Genomic DNA, 26,038 nt, shown 5'->3' with positions numbered 1-26,038 from the left:
ACGCATTTGTGTTTGTGCGTCCGGAAATTGCGAGATAACATTTTAAAAAGCGCTTCTCTGGACCACTAATAGAGGACGTCGCGGCATTCCCTGTATCCATTTCACGTCAAGTACAGTCTCCTCCGCCTTTGTCGCAAATCATCCCTGTTCCTCCCCCGTAGGGCTTCGTTCATACTGATCTCTTTGGAGGGTATTTGCTACCATAAAACTCTCTACCTCAGAGTTAGGGGATTAGCATAGGAAAGATCAAACACTACCCAAGTTGGTTCCCGATTACTGTATGCAACTTCATAACTACAGTACTCTAACATTGATGATATAGGAATAATAATAATCCAAGGTTTCTTCCTTCATGGATTAGGTCGAGTGGACACCATCAAGTTTCCGTCAAGTTTGTTCGGTAACTTTATTAACAAACCAAGCTCGTATACATTTTCAATGGATCTATGTATAATCATAATCAAACTTTTATTACCTTCGTTGTCTTGTTATATAAGAAATCTTGTTAACTTTTGTGAATGAAAATTTTTATTCACATTTACTATATTTGTAAATGTTTACAGGTAAAACAGCGGCAACAACAAGATTTTCTGGAGTTTATGTATTCTATATTTTAAATTGTTTATTTAAAATGTATCCTCTACATATGGTGATTCAAAAAGTCGTATAAAAAGCTGACAGAAAATAACATTTTTAAAATATAAAAACCTTGGTCTAGGAAGCAATCCTGAGTCAGTATAAGGTTGTGAATGTCAGGAACTACGTGGTGGATAACATAACAATGAAATTGATGTGATTTGTGCAGATATTTAAGTAACAAAGATTAGAAGAACTTAACAATTAATTTTGTATTACACCAAACCTTTTCCGAACTGGTGACGATCACATTCAATGCAGGCATTGCATAATCGAAGAAAACTCTGGGGAACTTCCTAAATAACTCCCGACTCACATCAGATGCGGCTGAAAGTGTTTCTGAGTCTTACAATGGTCTCTCATAAAGAGTCGTTTGCTATGTCCCAAAAAGAAGTAATGAAGAGGCATCCAACCGTGGGAGCGAGCAAGCCATTCAATCGGACCTCCTCTTTAGATCCCACGATCGGGATACGCGAGATTTAGAAAATCTCGTACAGCAAGAATAAAGTAAGTTGGTGAGCTGTGATGCTGCAGCCACAATCTGCTGATGCACGATAAATGGTGCGTTTTCTAGCAGCTCTGAAGCAACTTGTTGCAAAAGTTACAAATCCTCACAGTCAAACGTTGTAGCATGAGGTAAGATACAAAGTAGGCCAATGATCACATATGCAACGACGAAAGTCCTGATATTAAGGGCTTGTAATGACGGGGAATTACTTTGGAGAGCGCATGTTCCTATTCAAGAAATGTTATATATCGATCCCTCTAAAACTATTTCAGTTAGAGCGCAACCTTTTTAATCACTCAGAATAAGCCACAAAGACTCTTGAGGGAATTTTTGTTTATTAATAATAATAATCAAAAATCCTCCTGTATGGTTATGAAACGTGGGCTTTCATTTTGAGAGAGGAATAGAGGTTAAGGGTGTTTGAGAATAAGGTACTTAGGAAAATATTTGGGGCTAAGAGGGATGAAGTTACAGGAGAATGGAGAAAGTTACACAACGCAGAACTTCATGCATTTTATTCTTCACCCGACATAATTAGGAACATTAAATCCAGACGTCTGAGATGGGCAGGGCATATAGCACCTATGAGCGAATCCAGAAATGCATATAGAGTGTTAGTTGGGAGGCCGGAGGGAATAAGACCTTTGGGGTGGCCGAGACGTAGATGGGAGGATAATATTAAATGGATTTGAGGGAGGTGCGATATGATGGTAGGGACTGGATTAATTTTGCTCAGGATAGGGACCGATGGCGGGCTTATGTGAGGGCGGCAATGTACCTCCGGGTTTCTTAAAACCCGTAAGTAGGTAAATAATTAAGTAAATAAGTAAGGGCACATAGGTAACGTCCAGAGGGGCCGCCTACTTTATGTCATGTCTGGCTACCCCAGGCGACTGAGTATTCTATAGTACTTCGAATGATTTATTTTGATAGCAAGATACATTTTCAGTTAATACTATATTATTATCAACTTTTATTAAAAGATAAATGGAAAACCATAATTTCTGTGTGTAATTTTATGATATCGACGCCGAAGGTGTGTAAGTAAAAGGACTTAACTCTCATTTGTTTAAATGTTACTTTTTTGCTGTATTAATTAGTTAAAATTTAATTACAAAACGTGAAGATATGTTTTTTGACAATTATGTAAAATTCTTTCATATAAAGTAACTAAAAATAACACGTTAAAATTGAATTGTAAGCTGTTTTCTGAAAAAAAAAATTGTGAGATAAGTCTTTTTGCCTGAACACTATCTATATATAAACTTCAATATCTGTAGGCATCCATTATGTTAGTCACCCGTATGTCATGTGATTGAGCGGTGCCGAATCTTGGGATTCACAAGTAATGCAGGCTTGATGGTGTTACACCGTGCACGCCAGGGACAATAAATAATTCAATATTCTGGTGTTGCGGCCGCCAGTGAATTTTGTGGCCGACCATGTGCAGTTTTGTTGCTTTGCGGTATGCTGCTGCACTCTAACGGATGTATGCCGCACTACATCACTTATCCTCTATCCCCACAACTCCCTACATCCTATATCGCAAAGGCTACTTCCACCGCAATGCATCATGGGATACAGCGGTGTTGATAGCATGGTACAGTCTGTTGTGGCCATGTAATGAATTATAACCGCCACTCATAACGAATTTTGTTGATCTAAGTGTCAATCATTAAGAGCTGCGGTGCCAACAACACATTACAAATTACGACAGACGAGCCTGTATCTGTATATTTTTTCGAGACTCATTATTTTTTATTATCAACTTTACTGTGTTGGTTGTACAGGATCTGAGTGAAATGAAGGTGATAACGCCAGCAAAATGAGACCAGAGTCCAGCGCCGAAAGTTACCCAGCATTTGCTGTTAGGCCTATATTACACTATCAAATTTCTGTGACATAAAAGTTTGGTAACATATATATGATAAATCTTTTACAGTGTAATGTAGCATCTTTGATCACATCTAGCTGTGACATAGTTCTGTGATAAAAGTTATGGTCATCATCATACCGTTGATAAAATCTGTGACTGAGAAGATATAACATGGCGGACATTAAGTCACATGGTCTGTGAAAACCACAAAACTTTTAATATCACATTATTAGTCATATGAAATGTTTCATCATTCATTATTAAATACTTACGGTCTTACTAATAAAAACTCTATATACAGACATTTAACTGTCTTATACTTATACAATGACTGAAAGCTAGTGCAAGACAAAACAAATATGTTAATAGGTAAAACGTACAAATTGTATTTAAATAATTATATATCTTTGTGTAAAATTGTTGTATGTAATGTGTCTGTGATCTATTATATATAATAAACTAAACTAAAAAACTACTTATACAATGAGTAGCTCGTTTATAAGTCTTGTGTAAATTCCTTACTAATAATCACTATATGCGTCGTGTATAACAGTATAACTGTTAACGCAGCTACGTCATAGTTTCGTCATTACTTCATTACGAAAGGTATTAGAATATCAGAGATTCTCTATTGCATCCGGTAGAGCGTTCTAGTGTGCCGTGTTAAGAATCGATAGTACAACTGGCTCTGATCAATTATCACACTATATTTTGGTCAGAGTGTACAAGCTATAGTAATAATTTTCTACTTATTCTGTGCTCTTTGGTGTGTTCTTCTGTGGTTACAAGGCATCCATCATCATAAAACGACAGTCGATACAAACAGCTGTTAGAGGGGCGGCCATTTTTTCTCTATATACAACGATTAAACAAGGGGTTTCGTGGATATAACTACTGCAAAGCAATTCCCTTGTATAGTTACAGATTGTTTATACATCCATCACTTTCGCATGGTTTATTAGTCTGTCTCAACGTTGCATAAGTCTCGTATAAAAACTATACACGGTTCATTAGTAAGACCGTTAGTATATATATATATATATATATATATATATATATATATATATATATATATATATATATATATATAGGATTTCACATCTTCACACTGAAGTTCTCTCAGTAGAGCTTGATGGATTCCTTTTGTATCTTTTCTCCCTACCCCAATCTCTAACCCAAATCGTCGGCTTAGAGTGTAAACCTGCTAACTAACAAAAAGTAAATTTTACAGGGGAAACAAGAACCTGAGTATAAATTAACTCTGAAACTTTACCATCTCTACTTTGGATTTGGTCCTAAAATTTCACAGTTAATTTATACTCAGTTTTTTGTTTCTCCTGTAAAATTTCCTTTTTGTTAGTTAGCAGGTTTACACTCTAAGTCGACGAAATACATTTTTTCTTTGATTTCTTCTTTAGTATTAATGCAATATACATTACTGCATTTGCAATTGCAACAAGCATATAACTGTTGTGGATCCATTATTAGAACTGTGATGAAAGATATGATCAAAGTTTTGACATAGTGTAATATACTCAAAAACTTACATTTGATCATATTTATTTGATCAAAAATTGTATCATATTCAGTGACAAAGAAATTTGGTAGTGTAATATAGGGTAATATAGGCCTTAGGGTTGAAGGAAAACCAGGGGAAAAATCTCAACCAGGTATCTTGTCCCAACCAGGATGTGAACTGGGCCCGCTCATCATAATGATCAAAATAGTATTGTAGCCTACGTTTAAACCAGTTATTTAACAAACCTCCAACTGCGCAATGAAATTGATGACAGATATTATTTTGGCAATATGAATCCGAAGATTTGCTATAATATTACCCGACGTTCGCCTTAGACTTCGGGAAAATCTCGGGAAGACACCCAGCTAGACAGTCAGCCAAAGTGGAACTGAGGATCATGTCAAAGCGAAGCTTCCATATTGTACGAGTTTTAGCGAATTTATTATTTTTATTTTACTCAGTTATTTAATGACGCCATATCAACTATTAAACTATATCATTTAGCATCTTTACTTAACTGTCACATTGGCAATACAGCGTTTTCTATAATTTCGGCTTCATGTATTAAAACCTTGTGGACAGTGACATGCATAAAAACTCACGGATACAATTCTAGAGAGAAATTTAAAGTCAGTCGTATAAAGGATGATTCATAAGTACTTGTACAAACTTTGTAGGCGTAATATAGAGATAAATATGAGACTAAAATGTTCTATACAGCTTGTCCCGCAAATCCTTACTTTCAGAGTCATGATTCATAATGTCCTATCTTGCTGGGCTTCAAAAACATGTGTCAGTAAAGCTATCGGATGTGTCATGTTCGCCTACATAGCGACTGCGGTAGATGTTTGTTATTTTCGAAATGTATATACATTATATACATGCAGGTATAAATTTTGTATACTAGTGGAAAGTAAGCGAAGCCGAAAGTGAAAATTTCCATAAGCGCATAAAATCAGTATACTCTCGTGTGCTATACAATATTTTATCCATTACTAGTGTCTAAATTTCATTGCTGGTATCTAAATTTAACCTTAAATTGTAGCCTTTTCTTTGTAATGTGTTGTTTGTGAATTAACGAATGCATGGATTTTATTATTACTAATGTAGAGGATGTCAACGAAAGAGTGATTAAAAAGAATTTAATTCACATGTGGATTAAAACTTCCATTTCTTTGCTGTGAAAAAAAGCCATAGTAAGATCACTAAGGGCGGTGAAATAAATAAAGTATCGCGAAGAAAATTTGAAAGTTTTCAAATTTCTCTATATCGGCGATGCTGGAGTTTCGTGATGTGAATGGTCGATTACATCAATGCGTTCATTGGTCTACGAATTAAACGACCACAGGAACCGCCAAATTTAACAGATTCGGAGTCGTTAAGTATGGCTCCTTTCCAGGTTACTAATGGTAATAAAACTGAAGTTTTGAAACAGGTAAGAGAGGAAAAAACCATCTGTACACTAAAGGCTTAGAAACTCTATGAATGTCTGCTACTGAATGGAGGTGACACACAGTGCTCGTCAAAAGAAGAGCAATTCAAAGTTGTTTGAGTTTAGGCTCCACTTTTGCCTCTTCGATGTCGGATATTATATTCTACAACCTATATCTTGCAACACTGCTTCCTCTGCATCGGGACTCATTTCAAACATTCCGTTTCATTCATATATCACGTCTTTTTTTATTAAATCCAATATTTTCATCTCAGTCAGTAGAACCACTGCTTTAGTTCACCTCTTAATAATGTGCAGCAGAGAGGGTAAAGGTTGATAATATTGTGATAGGAAGTGAGAGGAAGATCGGTTTATTGCGTCAACGTATTAAGGGAATGTTCGTGAACAAGTTTCTGTACAAAACCGGTTCTTCTCTCGCTCAGTAAAATTGTAAAAAATTCTGAAAAAGAACTGTCATAATATTATTAGTATCACAATATTACCAACCTTTACCCTAGTCATTAAATTAATTTATTAAGTATATATTAATTTATTTTATGAGAAATGTTGCAGTTTTAAATTTTACACCATCAAGGACAATTCTAGAAAATGTGCTAGTTTTACAAGTAAAATTCACGCGTTTGTAAAAGTTCTCCTTAATTGTGAAACAAGACACTTGTATAGAGTGCAAAATTTAATTTAAAAAAAAATGTGACTTTTTTTGCAAAGTTACTCTTCATAAAATCAGACTATAAAAGAGAAGTTTACAATTTACAAACAAAATTCACAATTTACAAGACAGTAAACATTGTGAAACTGGCCCGTCATCGCATAAGAATAACATGTTATGCTATTGGTTTATAGGCCTACTGTTACAATTTAATGCACGAATTAATGTTAGGAAGCTCGCTTTTCTAGTTTTCTAATTTTTACGAGTACAATAACTGTGTAACATTATGTACGAATTTCGTACGCAGTTTTTTTGTACAACATCATTATGACAGAATTAATAAAGACGAAATAGGGAAATAAGATATTAAATTTCCAATATCCATCTCTGAAACTAAAGTGTTTCCTGTTGCTTACATCTTATGGAAATAATGCAGAAAATAATAAAAATGGTTATATTAATAATTCTCAATACAATAATAATAATAATAATAATAATAATAATAATAATAATAATAATAATAATAATAATAATAATCCGTGGTTCTACAGTCCGTGGAGGGCCTAGACCGATCAGCCGGCTGCTGGTCTCACGCCCACATGCCGAAGCAGAGGTGGACGATCATCCAACAAGAATGGAGGTATCGTGTGGTTAGTACGATGATCCCCCCAGCCGTTATAGCTGGCATTCGCAACCGGATTTCGCTACCTATCGTAGTTCCCCAGGTGCATCACGATGCTGGGTTGGCATCGGTCCCATACACTGGCCGAAATTTCATGAGAAAATTTCTTCCCCCATGAGGACTCGAATCAGCGCGCATTTCGTAACGCGAGTGCGAGGCAGGATGCCTTAGACCACGACGCCACGGCGTGGGACTCAATATAATACAATACAATACAATACAACACAATAATTGTGTAGAATAAAGATTTGGACTTGTATTATCGGTATATCATCGTATTTCAATTTTGACTAAAAATGGACATAAAATATCTGTGCTCTGAACCATCGATATTTTAATATTCGAATTATTTCAAAGACGTATTTACTTAAATAAAATAAGTTATTATTATAAGTGTTTACTATATACGTAATCATATTGTGTGCAAATCTATGAAAAAGTTTTACATTTATCCACAATAAAAATAAAGAAGTTCTGCGATACATAAATTTCTTTTACCATTCAGAGCAGAAATATTCAATATTTTAGACATACTATGCGTGGAGACTCATACTAAGAATGATTATACAGGGAGAAACTCGTCATATACGAACAAGACGACGACAAAGAACATCTTGGGTACAAAACCTTAGGGGTTGGTACTGAAAACCTCTATACAATTGTTCAAAACAGAAGCTACTAAATCTGTCATGATGATAGTTCATCTCCGGTCCGAAGCACTACGATAATAATAAGGAACAATGGATTAAAGATGAATTAGCAAGTAAAAGTCAAGTGAGTTCAGGTTCAGGAAGCTTATCGAATGAGAGACTTTCCATGACAAATAATTAATTTATTTGAGTCTCGTTTAACCGAAAAGTTCCTAGTAACCGGACTAAAACTAGACTCAACACCATCGTGCATAACAATCGAATTACATTAAGTGGTACTTCATACAGCAACTCATTCGAATTTCCTATAAATAATTGCCGGAGAATCCTCTCTTGCCGATGTCCCAGTCGGAATAGCAGGCCTGATTAAATTATCGCCAATTACTTCTATCCATACATTAATATTGAAATGTTGTTGGTGTCTTGATTTAACAGCAACGTGGGGACTCTCTTCAACCGAATGTTAAGTGTTGCGAAAATAGAGAATAGTATCCCTAGCGAGCGAGGCTTCAAGTGTAAACAATGAGTACAGTAAGCACGAAATTGCGATCCGAGCGCACAATATAGGAGAGAAAAACAAAAGCTTCTGGCGAAGCCAACAGCGTAGCACAGGTGGTAGCGAGTTAAACTCATAAACACGGGCTATTCTTTAACTGGAGTAGGCAGACGTATCGAGTTACAATATTCGAAGTTTGAGGGCTTACCGACGTAGATGTTATCGTGTACAGCGTCTTTACAGCAAAAAATTTGTATATGTTCTTCGATATTGTATAATCGCCTGAAGATGCCTATTGGCGGAAACGTTTGCAACTTAATTTAATATATAACCCCTTCAGACCTGAATTTATATTTTAAAAAATTAAAAAAAAAAACTGGTCACATAATCATTCTGGGGATCCAAAATTCCCAAATCAAGTTTTCACAGAAAATAAAAATTTGGGGACAATTTTGACCTCTGGGGCCCCAAAATTTTAAATTTTATTTTTAATTCAGGTACAGAAATGCTTCAAAAATAATATTCTCCATTTCTATCACATTTAATTTTTCAAAATATTTAAAAGTATCGAAGACATTCCAAAAAAGAAAAAAAAAAGAAACAATGTACACACTAATGTACAGTACATCAGGCCTGAAGGGGTTAAACAAATTATTGTAAGTACCATGTGAAATTTGTTTTTAATTAATATAAGACAAGTCATTTAGACAAACTCTCGAATAAGTTAGATTTAAATTAATTTTCTGAATACGATATGGATATATGTAGACGTTGATCCAATAAAAACCATTTACAATTCCACACGAAACACGCTTTCTGATGTTGCCTTTTCCGATACTCTGATCATAATTTTCTTCAACGTAATTGAGGATTCACTTTTCTGAGTCGAATGTCCTGATACTCATTAGACTTCCATCTTAACTTCGTTTTCTAAATTAACCAGTATTCCAAATGTGCTCACATTTTAATCTTTGAAATATATTAACGGCGATTCAATATCTTTCATGTACACCACATGACACGGAAAATGATTGCTCTCTTGTACAGTGCATTTGGCTACGGGTCGGTTTCTTCAACCTTTGTTAAATCATAACAGTGTGTTATTCCACTTTAACTGTAAACTGTAAACTTGTAATTTTATTGTTCATATTATAGTTGGAATCTCCTGGTAGAGGGGCAGAGAAGGCCTGACGGCCTTATCTCTACCAGGTTAAATAAATAAATACTACTAATACTACTACTAACAGTTGAAGCATTTCTTCAATTACTGTTAGTACTAACAGGCTGTTAAAACTCATATTAATTTAACTACCCAATTTCATGCTGTTAAATTATTTAACTCTCTGTTAGCATAGAAGTATTCAATATGGCTGGTGCGTTAGATCCTGAACTTTTACATCTTGATTATTTAGAATTTGATATCCATGAATACATAAACAGAGCAGATGGTTTCAGTGATTTGACAGAACAGAAGTTCATACAAAGGTATAGACTATTTTCTGCCTCACTTTTTGTTTTCAACGTAGATCCGTTTGTTTATTCTCAATAATTGGTTTATACTGCGAAATTATTTCCAGCAGAAGGCTTCTCTCGAAATTAGTCCCACTATTTCTTTTTGTTCTAGTGTTTTCCATTTCACAACAGCAATACGCCGCTCTATGTTACTGTGATACAGACGACGGAAAGAAGCATAAATCAAACCTGAGAGAATAGAAAGACTTCTATCCTCTCTGAATCAAATAATTGTCAGAGTTCAGAAAACAGAATTGAGCCTATACTTGGTTATAGGTATGGTTAAATTCTAGAATCTCTGGTCCTAACAGAAAGTTAACAAACAGAATGTTAAATGTGAAATGTAAAGTTGAAGAAACGCAATATTTTTAACAGAAATTTATACTTTTAACTTACAGTTAATTAACGCTATGTTAGGTGCATTTTAACAAAGGTTGAAGAAGCCGGGCCTAAGTGCCGTTCGGGTTAACGCGAGATTCACACCGGGAAATATTAAGCATGGATTCCCGAGGGTGAAATCAAGTGCCAACAGCGATGTATCTGTATGTCACAAAACGACATATTCCCTACGAAGCCTTTATGGCTTAACGATAGAGCTCTTTCTTCAGGCTTCTAGTATATCTATGTAAAACGCACGCGTGCTAACACAGCTCATACGATGACTCCCAAACTATTCCGAGGCAGGACTTAATATCTGAACAGCGACCAATTTCCGTATCAAATGGTACACACATTCCTTCTTTCAATAGCATTTCACTCCATACGTTCATACGTGAATTACAAGTGGGGTAAAGGTTGGTAATATTGTGATATGAGTAATATTGTAATAGCTCTTTTTGAGAAGTCATTATAATTTTACTGAGCAAGAGGAAGATCGGTTTTCTGCTTCAACGTATTAAGGAAATGTTCGTGGATAAGTTTCTGCACAAAACCGGTCCTTCTCTCGCTCAGTAAAATTGTAATCAATTCTGAAAAATAACTATCACTATATTACTCGTATCACAATATTACCAATCTTTACCCTACATGTCTAATTTTGAAATAGAATGCTCCTCCAAACGGCAAAGTTCAGCAATAAGCTGTAATAGTAGGTTTTTACTTTGTCAAGACAATTGAGTCGTTTCAGGCGCATTGCCAAGATCTGAAGAATGATCATCTCTGCTCTATAATAACCAACACTTCCGGCCTTGCAATTATCAACCACGTCCTGAGATTTATTTCCATCGACGTTTCGAAACCAATTATAGGTTCAATAATTTCTGGCGTTTTATCAAGACCTCAAAAATTGTCATCTCCGATCTATAGCAAACAACACTTCACATCTTTCAAATTATCAACCGTGCCCTGAGATTTGCTATTATCGACGTTTCGGAACCACTTGCAAATTTCTTCTCATTTCCGGCGTATTTCCAGACCTGAAGAATGGCCCTCTGTGTTATGTAGTAGAAAACACTTTAGGCGTTGCAATTATCAACCAATGGCCAATTATGTTCATTTCGGCAAATTGCCAATACCAGAAGGATGAACATCTCCGTTCTGTAATAGACAATACTTCAGCCTTTTATATATAAACCGTCTCCTGAGAATTAATGTTTTCAGTGTTTCGGAATCACTTGCAAGTTTCATCATAAAAATTGTACTGCGCAAAATGCGACGGACACTAATCGAGATCCTTCAGTTCTTGGACAAACACAACACTGATAATGGAACCTTTACCCAATTTCAAACATCGGTTACAGCAAATCTCGAGCCAGGGCTGAAAATCCCAAATAATTTGTCACATTACGATTCTTATTTATAAAATTAGAATAGGCCTATAGGCTATTACACTAATTTCTCTATCAAAGGTATATAGTTTCTACAATCGCCATACGAGTACAAACATAAGTTTTCTATATTCCTGGGATATTAACAGTGTGTCAGCGTTTGTTTATCAAACTCAACAAAAGCCAATGTAATCTGACGATTTTTATGAGTTATCTTGGATGCTGCACAAAATATATAATGAAAAATAATGTATAATTTGCATTAAATTTTATATTCGTAAAACACAATACCGTTACAAAAACAGTGATGGCCTTTATTGCTCTGTCTTTGGCAATGGCTTTCCATAAGAGCAGAGGAAATTCTTGATGCCTTGTCGGACAGAATGGTAATGCAGGAATGACGCATATAATGAGTACAAACTGGCAATGATGCTTCATCCGGCGATACAAATGCTTGCCGCTCTGCCATTCATTTTATTAAGTGTAGCAATTGTGGAGTTATAACACAGCTGAATACCGCTCCTATAGCATTCCGCACTGTATTGATATGCGGATTACACCCGCCCCCTCATTCCGGCGCAGAATACGCTGCGTCGAACTAGCATGCAGGAGGGCTTTGAGTCCTAGTCAAATCATCACCATCAGCAATATCATCGCAGTATCACTGAGCGGCTCATATTTCAAATTGTTCACAGGAGACGTATTTGATAAATAGACGAGAACAACATTTTGGTCCACAGCTGTGGAGTAACGGTTAGCATGTCTGACCGTGAAACAAGCGGGTACGGGTTCAAATAATGGTTGGAAAAGTTACCTGTTTAAGGTTTTTCTGGGGTTTTCCTCTCAACTCATTAAGAACAAGTGCTGGGTAACTTTCGGCGCTGAACCATGGACACATTATCACCTTTATCTCATTCAGACGCAAGATATATATAACAGTTGATAAACCGTCGTAAAATAACCCAATTTAAAAATGTACAGTTTTACAAAGGTATTAACCAAAATGTAAATGAAATAAAGATACATTAATTGCATAATAATTCATTACTTCAATAGCAAACTGAGTAAAAATTCCATTAATAAATTTAACAAAGTCAAATTGAATTTATGAACAAATTTCAATATTTAAAATTATAGGCAAAATTTCATTATCGTCATAACAATGGGAAGGTTATTATTATTATTATTATTATTATTATTATTATTATTATTATCATTATTATTATCATCATCATTAGATCTGTATCTCCAATTAAACTAAGTCTTTTTCCAGCATATTCGTTAAGAGTTATAGCTTATTTCACTAATAAAAATACAAAATATATGCAAAACCAAAGTAATACCTAACTTAATAGAACAGAAGCTTATAACTAGGCATGTGATTTTTAGGTGCTAAAAAGTGAGAAAAATATTTATTTTTTATGTGGTAAATTTTTTTAAAAATATTTGCTAAAAACATAAAAATATTTTATGGGAAAAAAGTACAGAGGTATTCACCAATTGCAGCTAATCTTCATATGCTTGGAAGGTACAGTGCACTATAAACGTTTTCTCCAAATTCTCCATCAGAAATCTGTGTCGGTTGTTACGGAAGGAAGCTTTATATTGGGAAAAAGACCTTTTCAAGTCACATGAAGTTAGTCTGGCGTATTTAAATAGAGGAATATCACTAACGCTTACGTGATCATATTCAATTGCTGCTTCTTCATCCTCCAAAACCTTAGCTATCTCACACATTGTTTGAAACCCACTGTTTTTTTCTAACACACTTCTGAATTTGTTTTTCAAAGTTTCCATTTTAGAGCCCCTGAGTAAGTCTAATTTTCTTTCGACATAGCGCACTTCTTGTACGGTTGTTGCCAAGAGGTTTGTTGTTACTTCTAACCTTTTTATTGAATCACTTAAAAAAAAACTCAGGCACCACTGAGTGACACCATGAGATAAGATTTTAGTGGTCTTTATATAAAGTTCCTTTTTAAGAATGAACTTTATTACCAGATAAAATTACGACATGGCGATAATGGAATAATATGGATATGAATACGAATAGCCTGAAATCCCATACGGATAACGGTCTCCTACAGCAGTGTAGTGTAGGGCGAGCTCGAAAGTCTATTATACTTGGGGAACCAATCCAAGAGACCTTAGTTACACTACACACTTACACATTGAATACGCGAACTATTCAAGCTATAGGGGAACAACTTAGAAAACTCCGTTGGTGTGCGCATGCGTCAATCTTAAAGAGTGGCACAATATACTATTCACCTCCTCCTTCCTAATTGTCAGCCAATAGTAGCGGGTACTGATAGCAGTGATGCGTCAGATGACCTGTCAATTAGTAGCGACAATGGTTAAGATTAATAGAGGGAAACTCTAGTCTCTGCCTCCAGCACAGCGGTAAAGTTTAGTAACCTCCTACAACGGAGTTGTTAACCTTTGAATACTATATCGTCTTAGACATATACTAAACACAATGGTTCGCAATTCTGTTTACATAGTGTTCATAATGGTTCTTTCCAGTCTTCTGCCTGCCTGCTTGCCTGCCTGTCCCTCGTTGCCCTCGCCACTGCGCTCCAGTCTCTCTTCGGAAAGCAACCGACCACCACCTCCTTGAACGTCTTCTATTCCTTTTTCCAATGAGCTGTTCCAAATGATACGTGCATAGGTCCGTCTGCTTAAGTCCATCCTATTCACTTGTCCGCCCCCTTTCCACTTGACTCGATGTTCCAGCATGCCTGTATCCTGCATACCGCTTCTTCTTCTTCTTCTTCTTCTTCTTCTTCTTCTTCTGATGTCTGTGCTCCTTATCCTATTTTGCAATCTCAGCTGCAGATAATCCTTTCCACTTTACTCTGGCACACACGAATGAGGTTCTTTTGTTGTTCTGTCAGGAACCAAACTCGGCATCCGCATATTACTGGTATCACGCAGGTTGCGTGAACTTCGAATTCAGTTTAGTGCTAATGTTTCCGTCATGTAGGATGAATTACAAACTCCAAAATTTTTTCCATGCCAAACTTATTCTTATTCTTCTTATAATGGAGTAATAGTATAATAAAAATTACAGATGATATAAAGTGTCCTATGGTCGATTCGTTCACCTTGATTTGACAACAATGTTCTGAGGACTGAACTTTCTAGGTAAGAAGCCGTTATCTGTCTCACAGTTGTTTTGCAGAAGTATTGAGCTTCAATAGAGCTCTAAAGAAAAATTTGTTATTATACGAAAGGTGTCAAAATTACAAAAACTGCCCTGCAATCCAATTTCATAAACATACGAAGCCACTCAACTGGAATCATACAATTTCTCTTTCTACCGGAGTCATACAACTTCCATAGAGATGTACTGAAGTTCAAGAGGTAATAGAGTAAGAAACTCCACAGCGTCAGAGGGTCCCGTTTGAATTATTCGTGGTGTATTTTATTTCTTCTTGCTTGTGTTTAAAGGCTGAAAGCAGTAATGAATTCATAAATTGAGAAATAAGTGCGGAGTAATTACTAATATCTCGCTCAGAGTTGCACGTCGTTGTGTACCCAGCCAACTTGTGCTGTTAAGAAATGCATGCAAATTAACTTCTACCTTTCAAAACTCCATGCATAATTAAGTTCTCAATAGTTTCGCCAGCTAGGGAACTGTTCCCCAAGTTTTTGAATAATTGTATACTTTATTCTCGGTTAAATAATTCACATTTCCACTGTCTTGGGACGCTAGTTACTGCAATTCCGAGCGCAAGGTTTCTATATAGAGTCGTGTGGAATTTGTTTCCCTCAGCACATAAATGATATAGCGGAAGTGAACAAATTAAATGGCTAGCGCAGTCTTTGTCTGACCTTAGTCACATCTTAATCTTTCAATCCTCTTGAAAAGTAATGTTTATAATATTACTACCTTTATTTATGAGTGACTAGGCCAATATAGTATATACTGTAGTGTAATTTAACGCGATGTAGAAGAATTTTGGTATAATGCAATACTACTATTGATCAATAAAACGGTACGGAACAACATGTTTCAACCAATCATGGCTGCTTATTCTACAATTTTTATCACCTCCCTAGCATTTGTTTCTTTGTTTACCAACATTGTACTTTCAATAATTGTAGACTACCTTTTAAAATGATTCATGTTTATTTCGTCATCCTGAATTGAAATTTTCCTATCGTTTATCTTGTTTAACTTATATTATTTAGGTCATGTTACAGCTTATGAGATGATGGATAGCCACATATCAAAGCTTGGTTAACATATATTGATAATTGAAGTGGCCGACCTGGGTAGCGTAGTTGGTATAGCGCTGGCCTTCTATGCTCGAGGTTGCGGGTTCGAACCCGGTCCAGGTCGATGGCATTTAAGTGTGTTTAAATGCGGCAGGCTCATGTCAGTAGATTTACTGGCATGTAAAAGAACTCCTGCGGGACAAAATTTAGGCACACCGGCGACGCTGATATAACCTCTGCAGTTGCGAGCGTCGTTAAATAAACCATAATTTAAATTTCACACATTATAGAAGTACATCATATTCATAGTACAGATGTATATTACATACACAATAGAGATCTATTACAATATTTTCATATGTTGTATCACATACCAGTGCAAACTGTAGCCTAAATGCAAACATATAGTGTATTTATTTTTCGTAAATCAGCCTAAAACATGTGAAACAACTTTCCTTGGAAGAGATCAAAAACTTAAACGAAACAATAATTTTTCGCTTGAAGTAAGTTAATAGTAGCATAGAAAGGATCTATTTAACTCAACGACATCGGAGACTCAAGGCAGTAGGAACATGTACAAATCGCGTTGGAAGTTTTATAAATTTAGCTGCACTTCCAAACGGATAAATTGTCGTAGTTTAGAAACACAATTCCCGATCCCCCAGTACAATAGCATGCACCAATGACGTGGAAAATTCTGCGCGATGATGGGCTTTCTTGTTGCTAAGTTGGAGGAGAGAGATAATAGAACGATATGTGCGCGGGCTTCAAATCAATATGTACCCGCTTCTCGACGTTATTGTCACAGAGTAATAGGTGCTGTTTTTATGCGACACACCACACCACACAAGCACTGCACAGCTGCACAATAAAACACCGTGTTCAAAATCCGCTAAATTTGCTAACGTGACCGAAATGCCAATCCCCCGTAGAAGAAATGCGACCAATTCGAAAGCCACATACTGTACACTAATTCCTAATCTCCTGCTATGTTTATTATTTTATGTTCTTTGTAACCGCTACACATATGTCTGGAGCACATATTATAGAACAGAAAATACAGACAGGGATAACAAATAGCTAATTTCAAATTGTATGCATGTCCATATGTATGTATGTAATACATAGTAGTAGTAGTAGTAGTAGTAGTAGTAGTAGTAGTAGTAGTAGTAGTAGTAGTAGTAGTAGTAGTAGCACAATGTACTACAGTAATAGTAGTAGCAGTAGTAAAATTATAGAAGCTGTTGTAGCAATAGTATGTATTTATTTACACTGCAAGTGGGCAAGCACCCGGTGGCAGTGGTATACACAATATAAACAATACACAATACAATTATACAATACACAATACAATTATATACATAATACAATTATATACACAATACAATAAGAATACACAATACAATTGAACACAATAATTACAATTAATAATAATACATAAAATAACCTAATTAATAAGTGAACCTAATTTTACAATACAACCTACATATGTATAGGCCCTACATAAGTTTCACATTGGTACTGATAATAGTCTTTCACTTTACTCTCATCCTACTCACTGTAGTGGCACTATGACGCATTTCACTGACACTTTAGGACATATTTCTCTGACCCTCTATAATACATTCCACTGACACTGTAGAACACATTTCATTTACACTATAAATTATCACTGATCGGAACTATTCACCCATTGTAAAACCATAACTTCACTGACTCACCACGCTTCACTGATACAACAGAACAAATAAGACAAATACTTACGCCCTATGCATACTTATAAACAGAACTACATTTAAACTAAACATTTCTAGTCTAAGACCCTCTCACACGCTATTTTAAAATAATTTACAATTCAAACCAATGGAGCAACTCGCCAGGCTAAATAAATACATGTCACCTTAAAAAATTAAATATTAAATGTCATCTTAACTTTAATTTACACTTTATACACAACTTTTTAAGTTATTCTTGAATCTCCTTAAGGAAGGACAGCCCTCAAAGTAGCCAGTAATAACAGTAATAAAAATAATAGTGATTTTATTGTAATAGTGGCAATAGTAATGGTAGTATTAATAGGCCTAGCAATATTAATTATATTAATAATAGTAGTAACAGTAACAGTAGTAATAATTGAAGAGCTCATTTTCAAAATGTCTCTTGTCCATCTGATAACGAAAATGATCTTGTGTCCATGCATTCTTCAAATATAACTCTAAATACAAATGTCATAATTTTGCTTCAGAACGCCCTCTAAACCACTAAAATCTTGCGTTAAAAGTGACTATTTGAGTCAAACTGATTCTTGTCCACAGCAAAATTGCGACAAATTTTAGTTCCAGCTTTGGAAACAAAGAGTCTCATGCTCCTATTTGATTCTAAATACACCCAAATTCTTTGGTTTCATGATGTCTCTTACCTAGACCTATGTCGTAAGAAATTTGAGACCTAAAAACGTTTTTCACGATTACCCACAAACTCATGGGAATGGACAAGGGTCGTTTTGAAAATATTCTCCTCAATTATATAGAAGCTGTAATAGTAATGGTGGTAGTAGAACGGTAGTAAATAAAGATAAAAATGAAGATAGCCTATTGTGTCTCGTGAAGGGCAAAGGCCTCCTGCTAGAGGGAAGCACTAACTTTTCTAACGCGATGAACTAATTCGTGTTAGAAGTTGTACTTTGAACTTTACTTTTTAAGCGAGTTTTTACTTCATGATAATGTCTGATTGTCTTTATATAGTTTTATTTCTCACGTACTGCTCAGATGACTCTCGAGGTGTTTCCATTCACTTCTTCCTCTTGCTACTCGGGACCATGTTGGCCTGCTCTCTCCTTGAAAAAGTCCGCCCATTTGCGTCGAGAACTTCTCTGTAGCCATTGCCTGCACGGGGTTCCACATGATAGTCTTGAAAGTCCATCTGTAGTTCCTCAGTCTTGCGACGTGGCCTCCCCTTTTACATTTTGTTCTGATGGCTAGCTGTGTGAAGTCTGTTGTTGATGACAATTATTGGTGCAGCGTCATATTTGGTATTTTATCCCTCAGAGATACACCTAGGATTTTGCATTTCATTTTTTGTTGACATATTTGGGTTGAGTTCTTCTGTTTATCGGTTAGTACCATGTTTGACGCTCATAGAGTAATACGGAGTATACGAAAGTCTTCAGTGCCTCAAATTTGATTCTCCTGCATAGTGTTTTGTCTAGTAGTACCTATAAATTGAAGGGCCCAGAATGCTTTCCAAGTTCGAGATATTCTTCTTTATATTTTCTTGTTCATTCTGTTCTTGAAGGAAATTTGCATCCCTATGTATGTTTACTCTTTTAAGTGTGGGACGACCGTTCCATCTACAGATACTAGAGTTTCTGCACCGCTTGACACTAGTGTTTTGAGTTTGTTTATTGAGAGGCCTGCGGTTTTACTCTGTGTACACAGTTGTTGTAGCATTAGACTATTTGTAGTTTTCGTGGTGATTGGTGATCAGAACCACGTCGTCGGCAAATCTCAGCTTTGTTTAAGTTCATTCCATACGTCTTGCTTCAATTCATTACCTGGAGTAACATTGGTAATACTCGTAGTAATAATTGCAAAGTAGTAATAGTATTGGTAATAGTAATAGTACCAGTAGTAACATTTTCATTAGTACAAACAATAGACGTAATAGTCGTAATAGAAGTAGTACCACAATAATACAGCAGTAATATAATTTACTTACAATAATAGCAATAGAAATGGCAGCAGCAGTAGTAGTATTACAGCTTTATTCTCCTTTCTCGAGGAAACCATTGTGTGTGTCTGTCTGTCTGTCTATATGGATGTTATGTATGTATGTTATGTATTTATGTATATATGTATGTATGTATGTATACATGCATGCATGCATGTACGTACGTATTTATTGTTGGCCACTCCAATTTTCATGCATTCATCAGAAATTAAGAGGAATCAGTCCTGTTTAATCGGTTTTAATGAAGTTTACGTATAATCTTATTGTTAGTAATATACAGACTTCTTCCAGTTGAAGTCACTGATGCTTTTTTGACCAGATAGCGGATTTTCGGTCCCGATTCTGAACGTTGGTTGTATATCAGTTACAGGAAGGTCATTGAACTAATTGCTAAGCTCCCTCCGTTCGCCAAGGAACGTGACGTCTTGTCGGTGTGTAGGGACCGAAAATCAGCTGTCTGTTCATGACTATACGCATTGTAATCTAGATCTAGTAGGTGTCAAAGTAATCCCGTCTCTCCATGAATAATTCTGTTCAGTTTTTATACCGAAACTGTTCAATTTCTGACACTAAGTGATGGTAAGAAACCACATTTTTAGAAAAATGTAGTGTTGTTTTCCTTGTCACGTTGTTTTTCAATATTCCTTTTATTGCTCCGGAACCTCTTGAGACTTAAGTATAAAATCATAATAACTGCACTGGCTTAAGAGATATTGTAGCCCAAGCAGTTAAACTTGTTTCCATGTCATATTGTCGCGCTGTTTATTATTATTGTAGTTCTAGTCTGTGAATATGACTAATATACAAAATAGAATTATTAAAATATAATTAAATAATGCAATTTTAACAGGTTAAAATTTCGAATGTGTGACGTCACACAACCATTTAAAATATTTGCAAAATAACAAATTCCAGCATGTATGTTAATTCACAATTACTTTAAACAAAATACGAGCGGTGTTATATTAACATTTTATAGACACTTGTCAGTTGTGTTGCTAATACTTGACTAGGGGAGCTGAAGTATTAGAAGTTTGGTGAATGAAATATGATCAACCAGTAAGTCATCTCAAAAAGCTATTTCTGCTCTATCATGATAAAATAATGTGACGATTATGTCGTCAGAGATGACAATGCCAACTGTGATGGCGATAATAAGAACGATAACGATAATTACGACGCCGATGATGATGTTGATGATGATAATGGTGATGACGAAGATTAGAAGACTAATAACGACGATAACGAATATGACGCAAATTAGAAAAGTAATAATAACGACGATGATAACGAATATGATAGAAATTAGAAATGTAATAAAGACGATAACAAATATGACAAAAATCTGAAAAGTAAAAATAACGAGGATGATAACGAATATGGCGAAGACTAGAAAAGTAATAACGACGAGGATGATAACGTGTATGACGAAAATTAGAAAAGTAATAACGACGACGATGATAACGTATATGATGGAAATTAGACAATTAATAACGACGACGATGATAACGTATATGATGAAAATTATAAAAGTAATAACGACGGTGATAACGAAATGTTGTAGGAAGAATGTTATATTTACTCCTACAAATATAATTGCCAATTGTGCTTTTAATCATTTTGGGTTTATAGTTATTTATAGTTAGACCTGTAAATAGTGGATATCTTTGAATGAATCCTGCTATAATAGCAAAAACTGCTCCTGTTGATAGAACATAATGAAAGTCAGTTACTACATGTACGTCGGAAATTATAAAAGTAATAACGACGACGATGATAACGAATATGACTGAAATTAGAAAAGTAATGATGACGACGATGATAACTAATATGACAGAAATTAGAAAAGTAATGACAACGACGATTATACGAATATGACAGAAATTAGAAAAGTAATAATGACGACGATGATACGAATATGACAGAAATTATAAAAGTAATAATGACGACGATGATAACGAATATGACAGAAATTAGAAAAGTAATGACGACGACGATGATACGAATATTACAGAAATTAGAAAAGTAATAATGACGACGATGATACGAATATGACAGAAATTATAAAAGTAATAACGACGACGATGATAACGAATATGACTGAAATTAGAAAAGTAATGATGACGACGATGATAACTAATATGACAGAAATTAGAAAAGTAATGACAACGACGATTATACGAATATGACAGAAATTAGAAAAGTAATAATGACGACGATGATACGAATATGACAGAAATTATAAAAGTAATAATGACGACGATGATAACGAATATGACAGAAATTAGAAAAGTAATGACGACGACGATGATACGAATATTACAGAAATTAGAAAAGTAATAATGACGACGATGATACGAATATGACAGAAATTATAAAAGTAATAATGACGACGATGATAACGAATATGACAGAAATTAGAAAAGTAATGACGACGACGATGATACGAATATTACAGAAATTAGAAAAGTAATAATGACGACGATGATAACGAATATGACAGAAATTAGAAAAGTAATAATGACGACGATGATAACGAATATGACAGAAATTAGAAAAGTAATGACGACGACGATGATACGAATATGACAGAAATTAGAAAATAATGACGACGATGATAACGAATATGACAGAAATTAGAAAGTAATGACGAAGACGATGATATGACTTGATAAAAATTTGAAAGTAATAACAACGAGGATAACGAATATGGCGAAATTGTAAAAGTAATAACGACGACTATGATAACGTATATCAAGAAAACTAGAAAAGTAATAACGACGAGGATGATAACATATATGTTGTAAATTATAAAAGTAATAACGACGACGATGATAACGAATATGACGCAATTAGAAAAGTAATGACGACGTTGATAACGAATATGGTGAAAATTAGAAAATTAATGACGAAGATAACGAAAATTAGAAAAGTAATAACAACGACGGTCATAATAAAGATAAAAATTAGAAAGTAATAACGACGATATCAAATAGGACGAAAACTAGAAGTGTTAATAACGACTTACGAAGATGAATGTTATAAGAGTAATAACGGGACACTGACATTGAGAACGACGGAAATGAGAAGATTATTATTGGAGATAATAATTAAAATAAATAAAATTGAAACATCGACATTAAGACACATGGATCATATGTGGAGACTAAGAGAGAGGCGGAAAATAGGGAACACTGGAGAATCCTGAGTTTGCAGTGAAAAACCTGTCCTTGGGCAGAATACTATAAAGGAATGAATAATAACGACAATGATAAAGAAGATGACGATATGAACGAAGATGAAGAAAATTAGAAAAGTAATAGCGACAATGATAACAATAAAAATGATAAGAATAATAATATCGACCCCGATGATACACAATTCCCTGAGCTTCTATTATTGTTGATCATATAAAGTAATAAATAATGTTAATCCATTCACTGTGAAAAAGATAACATTCAATTTCAGATAGTCCTAATTTACCAAATATCAAACGTAAGTACTATGATTTAATTTTCGTCGAAAGTTGAATGTGAAGTTTAATTTAGCTTTGTTTAATGACAGACGAGCTTTATTCACGATAGATAAAACAATCGCTTTCACTGCAAAGAACTGCACCCGGAAAGGGATGAGTGAAATGAATCCTGGGAATCTGTGGATCGACACGAGTGAAAGACCTTAATCCCGTGATATTGTGAGAGCTTATATTCTCCGTCAGCACAAAAGCAAATTCCCTGATGAAGCTGGAAGAAATTTGCGTCGTCAAAGTCCATTTTCCTTTGAACCGTGCCAGAATAGTTGTCTACAATGAATTAGTCCAGCAAAGCAATGTACTAATAGAGTTTTAATGAAATGTTCTGCTAACTTGTATGTACATCTGTTAATCTGTGTAGAGGGACAGTGAATCCAGCGTGACCTTTTTATACGTTTTCCCATGGTACTGTCTGGACAGCGACGTAGTTGATATTTTAACTATTGTCATTGTTACATTGTTACTATAACTTTTTGTATTAGTATTTTTTTTTATTTTGTAGGTCAGTGCTGTTAATTCAACACACATTATATATATATACATATATATGTATATATGTATGTATATATATACACACACACATATATATATATATATATATATATATATATATATACACACACACACAGAACTATTAGAATTTTTTGCAGTACTCTATCCAATGAATAAGGTGTTAAAATCTGCACATTATTTACATAGATATTATATATGCAATATGTAATACATATATAGGCCTATATGTATACACACACTAGGAAAATGCTGGATTGGAGTGAAGGACTTACCCTTGGGCAGTACACAATGAATGAATGAATAAATGTAATATATATTATACACATACTATGTACGAAGGTTGTTTGAAAAGTTCATAGCCTGATATAGGAAATAAACTAGGATTATTGAGAAACAATATTTTTCAACATACTTCCCCGTGAGATTCACACACTTGGTTCACCGATGCTGCAATTCTGCTATACCCTACTTGCACAGAGATTCGTCGAGGTCTGCAAAGCAGACTTTTCCTGCTGCGCTAACCACTTCTCCCAGTCAAGTAAGCTTTGAGCTTTGGGAAAAGAAAGATGACTGAGGCTGCTAGGTCTGGTGAGTAGGGGGTGCGGCAACAATTTGAGCCGTAGTTAGAGTAGTTTAGCAACCGCGATTGCAGACGTGTGAGAAGGTGCATTGTCCTGATGAAACAGCACATTCTCCTTGGCTACATCAGGACCCTTCTCGCGAATTTTTCCTCTCAGTTGCAGCAAGAGATTTGAATAATAGTCTTCTGTTTCAGTTCTCCACTTTGCTAGATAGCCAATAATGATTATTCCATTGGAATCACAGAACATGGACGCCATGACTTCCCCTGCAGATTGAACAGCTTTTGCTTTCTTTGGAGGCAGAGAATCACTGTGCTTCCATTGTCTCGACTGCTGTTTTGTCTCCGGTATGTAGCAGTGGATCCGGGTCTCATCAGTGTCACAAACCACCTAAAAAAATTGGGCATATTTTTCTCGAATCAAGCCACCTTGTACATACTCAAGACATTGACTAAGATGTGGCGCACCCGTTCAGATGACATACATATAAACTCATTAATTTCCAAAAGTCCAGTCGAGGATCATTCAACACCACATTGTGGATTTTTTCTACGATTTCTTCTCTTGTTTCTGTTACTGGTCGTCCACTGCGGGGATCATCTTCCACACTCTCTCGACCATGTTTAAATAGTGCCGTTCATTTTTTCACATCGAAAACGCTGAAGCGAATTCCTCCAGTGTAGCATCCATATCTGCTTTAATGTCAGTTGGACTCATTCCCTTTTTTACAAAATATTTAACGATAGCACGAAGTTTGATATCTTCCATTGTTGCTAATCTGTTCGGCGCACTCATTTCAAAATTAAACTACACAAAACATAGTCAACAGAATATTACGATTTTCCGTGCTTGAAATAATGTAAAATTTTCGCTAACAATAGCGACATTGTTGAGACGTTTTCAATGTCATCTATGTGTCAGGTCACGAACTTTCCAAACATACCTCGTATAATATATATACAGTATTATAATATACAATGCATATCAGGTTTTAAGCCACAGTCGCATTTGTAGCATTTTGCTACTCGACTTCTAAAAATGCAACAAACTTCGAATGTAAATTTGCAAAAATGTGACAACCAAATTGGACTTCAGAAACGAAGATGGCAATGGAGAAAATGAAATTAGAGATGTGTTTGAACTAATCTGAATTTAAATGAAATGCTAATGGAATGGACAATATTCAAAAAAGGTATTGAACAATAGATGTTCAGGAATTGATTTCAAAGAGTTAGTGCAATTCATGTAAGTTAAGTGAACAATTTCTTCTAATTGATTTATATAATTCCATCGCATACTGTAAATTGTGAGCGAGCATTTAGTTGCATGAATCTGTAAAAGCTGGAATTAGAAACCGCCTTTCAGTAAAAGAGTTAGTACTCTGCTAACAAGAAACAAATTACATAACTTTTTGTTTCTGCAAATTTTATTCATTTTATCTTTCTGCTTAATTATTTACAACATTTCACAAGCATTTCGCAATTTGCACAAATATAATTTTTCGTTTGTGCATTTTTGCGACAATTATTTATTTTATAGCTTAAACTCTGCTCTATTTATGTTGTTATTCCAGAATCACCAGAGATTTTAACGTTCTCTATGTTCAGAAGTAAGTTTAGAGAAAAATAATAATACAGGCTTGTTTACAAAAGAATGAACTTTATTCAGGTATGGTCTTTATTTTTCTCCTTTATATTTAGCAGCCTCTCTTTGTA

Source organism: Periplaneta americana, chromosome 9, assembly GCF_040183065.1.
Source record: "Periplaneta americana isolate PAMFEO1 chromosome 9, P.americana_PAMFEO1_priV1, whole genome shotgun sequence".
NCBI classification, from domain to species: domain Eukaryota; kingdom Metazoa; phylum Arthropoda; class Insecta; order Blattodea; family Blattidae; genus Periplaneta; species Periplaneta americana.
The sequence above is the reverse complement of the archived record's forward strand: the minus strand, read 5'-3'. Positions refer to the sequence as shown.